This window comes from Procambarus clarkii, chromosome 90 (assembly GCF_040958095.1).
Source record: "Procambarus clarkii isolate CNS0578487 chromosome 90, FALCON_Pclarkii_2.0, whole genome shotgun sequence".
Taxonomy (NCBI): Eukaryota; Metazoa; Arthropoda; class Malacostraca; order Decapoda; family Cambaridae; genus Procambarus; species Procambarus clarkii.
Window position 1 is genome coordinate 5,578,901 of NC_091239.1, and position 7,444 is coordinate 5,586,344.

Consider the following 7,444-nt stretch of genomic DNA (forward strand, 5'->3'; position numbering starts at 1 on the left):
ATGGTGCTGTTTCTTACAAAAAAAGATACCTGTTTTTACCTGTCACAGGTGTGGCATTTATAATTAAATGATGGTAAACAACATAGCTCAATTCCATCGCAATGTCACACAAAATAATTAATTCAAAATGAAAATAAATCGAAATCTATGAAAATTCTATTTATCAATGCAATTGGAAACATTGAAATGGAATTGTAACAAATTTAGTAAAGTGTGTGTTTCTATTACGTGCAACAGATGGCACTGTTTTTTTTTTTAAAAAGCATGATTTTACCTGTTACAGGTGTGGCATCTATATAGTAGGTACATAAAAATATGTGTGTGTTCGAATGCAATGTTGTGTCAAAATTTTAAAGCATGTAGTGAAGAACTTTTGGAGATTACAGCGTGTATTGCTTTTATGTCAAACAGATGACATTGTTTATCAAAACATGCATGTTTTTCCTGTCACAGGTGAGGCATGTATGTAGTAGGTATATAAAAAGACTCACCTTTTCAAATTCAACGTTGTATCAAAATTTCAAAGCAATCTGTAAAGAGGTTTTGAAGATTTCCCTCACATGAAAACACAGTTTTTCCGAAAAGCATGTTTTTCCCGTCACAGATGTGACATCTTTTTTTTTTTTTTTGAGATATATACAAGAGTCGTTACATTCTTGTACAGCCACTAGTATGCGTAGCGTTTCGGGCAGGTCCCTGGAATACGATCCCCTGCCGCGAAGAATCGTTTTTTCATCCAAGTACACATTTTACTGTTGCGTTAAACAGAGGCTACAGTTAAGGAATTGCGCCCAGTAAATCCTCCCCGGCCAGGATGCGAACCCATGACATAGCGCTCGCGGAACGCCAGGCGAGTGTCTTACCACTACACCACGGAGACTGTTAAATATAATATAATATGTAATATATAATATGTATAATATATAATATGTAATATATATAATATATAATATGTATAATATAATATAATATATGTATGTAAACATCAATATAATATGTATATAAAAACTATCTCGGATGGAACGTTGTGTGAAAATTTCAAAGTAATCGTTAAAGAACTCTTGGAGAATAGCGATTTTAAACAAACGAACATTTCCATTTTTATTTATATAGACTAGCAGTACCCGGCCACGTGTTGCTGTGGCTCAGCAACGCATGTACATTACTGAGCCACAGCAACTTCAGTGAAGGAAAATGAAGAAGAGTTTTTCCTTCACTGAGGAGCTACTTCAGTGAAGGAAAATGCGTCTAAATGGCATACTTAATGTTATCTTGTGTATATTGATCCTCTTAGTTAGAGACGAGGTGTGTAAATATATGGATGAATATGTAAAAGTTAAAAAAAATAGGAGAGACTGCTTTTTTCTGTTTACATAGTCATAGAAATGAGATATGAAACAGATTTTAAATATTAAAAACGTGAGATTTTTAATGAAACTTTTTCAGGGTGGGAGTGGACAACTTCTACTTAATCACCACTAGGGGTTGACAACATTAAAAAAGGTTGAAGACCACTGATTTAGACCAAAGCTGAAGTGGTAATAAGTGCAACAAAACATTATAACAGTTTAGTGCAGATTGTTGCATTATTGTCTTGCTATCCACGAACTAACAGTCTGTGTTGACAGACACCAGCAGCAATATTTAAGAGTGCTACATTTTCATATAATTAGCCTATATACTTGACTAACTGTAAAACCTGACAATTTATGTCAGCAGATGCTGAGAGTGGGAGACGGTGTGGTCAGCAGAGCTGGGTGGATATTTAATGCACTCGTATACCTCCTTCATATCAAGTTAAGTCAACAGAAACAAATGCCCAACAAACTTCGGCTTAAGTATGGAATGAGTGACGTCATTAGTTCATCTCTTCAACTGGTGACGAAGGATTACAAACTGTGATGGCAACAACATTTTGCTTTCCTGGAATATAACCAAATGTGGGATTAAATTCTTGAATTATGAGCAAATATCTAGCAAACTTTCCAACTGGATTCTTATTTTTGAACAAGGGAATTAATGGTTGGTGATCTGTAAGAACATGAACTGGGTAATTATAAATTGTATCCCTGAAATGTTTAAGTGCCAAGACAACTGCCAAGGCTTCTCATTCTGTTACGCTATAATTTTTCTCTTCTTTAGATAATGTACGGCTTGCACAAGCTATTGCGTGATCTCTGTGACCTTCTGTTTGAAGTAATGCAGCACCTAAACCTATGTCACTATGTTAGGGACCGGAGCCCAGCATCCGAGCACGGAGCAGTGACGACCGCGCCATCTGTGGGTCAGCTCCCGAAACCCCCTCCAAATGGAGACGCCATCTAGTGAGGACAGGATATACTGGCCACAGGGGCTGGTTTTCCGTCCTGATCAGCTCATAACACAGCCGCTGCTGACCTCTGGTGAGGTGACGCTTAGAGAGCAACGCCATCTATGGAGTGGATAGGTGGGCGTTTGTGTCTAAGCCTGTGAGGTGCCCTAGAGTGTAACCAGTACTGATGACGTGTCAGATTACAGAGTCGACTTGGGACTACTGAATCGGACGGTGGATCAGTCTACCCAAGACAGCTGTAGGACCTCCACGTGTTTGCTGCAGAAGCTGTGAGTCACCCCCCGGACGAACACTGTTGTGTTAGCCTGCCTGTGACGTGGAAGTTGAGGAATTGTCGTACCCAGAGCTGACTGGTGGAGAAGACTAGCCACTGGGGTGTTGGGGTGAGGAGAGTGATCTGTGTAATCACACGAGGCTCCTGCCTAGGGCTCGCAACCCTAGTATCGGTCATGGAGTGGCCTAACCAGCGGAACTGATTGGAACCTGCCAGCTACAGGCTGGATTTGTGGTTGAAGGCCTCCATGACGGTGCACCCAGTGGGACTGTGATTTGGCTGGCCTGTGGCCAGGGTAGACTCGCCGAGGGAATCAAAGGATTCATCGTGAGGCCACAAGAGAACCAGGACCACTCGTCTTGAGCACCGTGAACGTCCTGCGCCTTCAGAGGAAGACCATTCTGTATATTATAGTGTTTATACCCCCCGTGTGACTGTTTATATATTTATTTATGGTGGTGGTATAATTATATATTTAAGTTTAGTGCAGTTTTATCCCTTCCCCTTTAATTTACTTGCATTACGGAACACACCCCTTGAAAAACACTACTAACTTGGGGCCGGATACCTAAACTCTACTAACATCAGAGAAAGAACCCAGTTGCGACCCAGGAGGGCCGTAACACACTAGCATCTGTAACCAACGTAAAAGGTTTAGAAAAATCTGGGTACCTAAGGACAGGTGACGAGATCAAGGCTGCATGAGTTTTTTTTATGACTGATTCCGGGCCACTCCCCAAACAAAGGGTTCATCTTTTCTTTGCAACTTGTAAAGTGGGGCGGCTATAATAGAGAATCCAGTAATAAATGAACGATAAAATCCTACAAGACCTGTGAACTGTGTTACGGCTTCAGCGGTACGAGGCGTTGGAAAATCACGAGCAGCAACTATTTTTTATTCATTCAATGTAATACCTGAAGGTGTAACTGTATGAACTAGGAAATTTATCTTCTCCTTTAAAAATTAACATTTTGCAAGCTTATTTTTAAATTTGCTTCCGCGAGCTTTGCAAGTACTTTCTCAACGTTCTGGGAATGAGTCTGAACATCTTGCGACATGATTATGAGATCATTAAGGTAAACTAGAAGAGTACTTCCTATCAATCTACGAAATAGATTTGTCATGAGCTGTGAAAAGGTTATTGGACTACTCCGCAAACCAAACGGTATTCTTTTGAAATGAAAATGATCATTGGGAGTACTAAAGGCTGTCAATTGTTTACTTTCCTCATCAAGGGGGGATTTGCCAGAATCCCTGCAACAAATCTAATGTTGAGAATACTTTGTTTCGACCAATACTTTGCAACAAATCATATAGGACTGGAAGTGGGAAACGATCAGGTATCGTTACTCTGTTAAGCTTCCGATAATCGATTACAGGTCTCCAAGACACATCTCCCTTTGGTACAAGAATCAATGGAGCGTTCCATGGGGAATTACTCGATTCAATTACATCACTCTGTAACATTTTCTCTATGAGTCTATCGGCTTCTGCTCTCTCAGAATGGGGAAGACGGTAATCTGGTACATAAATAGGTGTAGTTCCTTGTTCAAGGGGAATTTTATGAGTAATAAGAGGAGTGAGACCTAACTTTTCTCCTGGTAGAGCAACAACAGCTCTCTTCCTGTTCAAAATTTCCAAAAGCTGAACCACAGAGTCAGGAAAATCAGTAGGACTGAGGTGTAGTGCTTGCACCTCTGGCTGAGATCCCTGTTCTCCTGGTGTGAGAGTACAAACAGTACGATCCATAGACACATCATCCACAACTCGCACCGGTAACGAGTAATGGGCAAAATCTACAACATGAGTGCCAGACTGGAGATGGATGTCGGCATTACTAGTGTTTGCAATATACAGTGTAAGAGTACCATCCTGCACTGTGTGCCAGGAGGGTTCAACAAACGTACCATTCACTTTACACGTTTCACTTTCCGCAATCACATCCGACAACTCAGGCACTCCCTGAACCTAAACTCTTATTCTGGTGAAAGAATGAGAGTGCAGCACAGTGTCAGTAGCCGTGGAACCACTGACTTCAGAGATGGAAGCTGCCAGGCGAGCGAGACAACAAGAATCCATTAGGGCGTCCCCTTCCAGAAAGTCCTGATACTCACTCTCCTTAACAACTGCACAACTACGATGCTTCAATCGAGTGCCTGTTTTCTCGGGTATGCTACCACGACAAGGATCTAACAAACCTACGCTAGCAAGGCGGGTGTTAACAAAATTAACGTAGTCTGATTGAAGGTTGAACTCATGGCCCTGTCGATACATGCTACACAAGGGTATGACGTGGTCTTTGATACTAATGCTCCAACGATGGGGAAACAATGCAATATTTTCATCAATCATGGTGTACAGACCTAAGAGAATGTCTCCAGGAAAATGAATAATGTCAACAACTAAACATGTTATAGACAATGTGACATCATTTAACTTGAGTGGGAGGTCAATTTCACCCTGAACTTTTACTTTATTTCCTGAAACACCACTTAGAAAAGGTATGGGTGACTGTTTTACTGTAGTAGGGTGCTTACTTGCAATGTCTTTAAGAGCTAAAGGCTTGACAATATTAATTTTTGCACCAGAGTCAAGAAAAACTTTTAAAACTCTACCATGTACAATGGCTGAGACTAGGGGACCATCACTTGAGACTGGAAAAGTTACTACTTGTGACTTATGTTGTCTGAGATATCTGCGTCTCATCTGGGTCAAATTCACTGTGGTTCTGTCAACATCTACAACTGGGCTAGAGTCAGTGTCCTCTGTCAAATGTCCAAATCTATTTTGGGTAGCTACTGAATACACAGGGAGGGCACTAGGACTGGCTAGCTTGAATTGGTTAGCGGATGGCCTTGGGGGTTTCCCGACGACATGGAGTGAACATTCTGAACTCCAGAATTCTGTGACCGAGTATTATAATTCCAAGTTGCATTATAGCTGGGCTGGGAGTTGTAATTACGCGAGTTCTGATAATGTCTTGGACGCTGTGCGCCTCGCCAAGACTGACCGTGGAAGTTACGAGGTGGGGATGTCCTTTTCTTAGCTCTACAATCTGCAGTGTGGTGACCAACTTGTTTATGGTACTTGCAATATGGGAGCCTAGAATGATTAGATTGACGAGGGAACCGAGAGAATTGTCTAGGTGGTGATGATCTAGGGGCGGACCAACAGTCCCTTGCGAGGTGGTTACTCTTACCACAATGCCAACATGAGGGAGTGGATGGTTGTGGACTATGGCGTCTCGGCAACTTATGAGGAGGCGAATTTGACTGGGGGCTACGAGCATGGGTACGGTTCTGCGACCAAGAGTTTTGAGAGTTTGTGGGAGGATGCTGAGAGCTTGTTACTACATTTACGGTATCAGAGGGTAGCAACAGTTGACCACTTTGGGGAGCTAGTTTATCGGCGGCATTGTAAATAGCCTCAAACACTTCACCAATTTCATGTTTAACTCCAAAATTCTTTTGCTCAATGATCGGTTTAGTATGCTCTGGGGCAAAATGCATTAATGTTCCAAATGAACATTGTTCCAGTACAGAGAAGACTGTACTGCCATCGTGATCCAGGAATTGCGTACTAAGTTGAATTATTCAATCGAAGCAAGAGACATTAAGTCAGCTTATAGAGTGGGTACCAAATCATCTGGTGCAAACAACAGAAGGATACGCGTGAAGTTGGATAGCTGCTCCCGCAAGTCAGACCTTATCACTGCTGCAGTCGCTAGGAAATCCAAGGTTTATGTGAACGAATGTCTTACCAGATTCAGACAAAATCTCTTATTTAAACTACGTGGAATTTGCAATAGATCCACTGCTATTAAACATTGTTTTGTGCGCGATGGTAAAATAATAGCTAGGAAGACTGACTCTGGAAAAACTTATGTCATAACCACTGAAGCACACCTCACTTCTTTCCTGGATGACTGTGGGATATCAGCTGAATAACCAGAACATAATTTGTAGTCTCACATACAACCAAAGTGTACTTAAGCTCTGCCTTTCCTTTCCAAAGGTGTTTATTTTTATTTTTATTTTAATTTTTACTTTATTTTTTGTTTGTCATCTTTGCCTGTTTTATACTCTTAATTATTTGTTCTTAGTTAATCCCCTTGTCACTAAACCTAGGGCTTTTTATTACCCTGTTAATTAACCATTACTAAGCTAATTATCTTCAAGATCATTTTTTTATGATTATTATTTTTCTTATTATTTTTTATTTTACATTTATATTGTCAGTCTCTACTGATTTTTTGTGTTTTATTTTATGTAACTTCTGTGTCCTCCCTGGCTATCTATTGGATCTTTATTTTACTTCTAAATTGTTACTATTTTATTGTATCTGCTCTTATTCTTGTGTTTTGCTGTATCGTGTATCTTGTATCGTGATCCCTCTGCATCTCTATGCACACTGATATTGATCCTGATCAAAATCTTCTGTCTCATATCTATACCAACCAGCACATTGATCATCATTATTGTAAGTATTTCACAGCACACCAGGCTAAAAACAAACTCCAAAATAGCACCTATCTATCAGTTTATAACCAAAATGTTAGATCACTTGGTAAACATTTTGACGATTTAAATGCACTACTCACAGCACTAGGTACTAACCTATCGTTCATTATTTTAACAGAAACTTGGCTAAATAAAGACTATACCCAACTCTACAACTTAGCTGGTTATAAAGCCATTCATAACTGTAGGCCTAATAAAAAAGGTGGTGGCACAGCTATATATTACCGAGATACATTTATCTGCAACAGTGTTATTAGTGACAGAGATGACTACTGTGAATATACTTTTGCTCAGTTTACAATTAAATCCCTTAAATC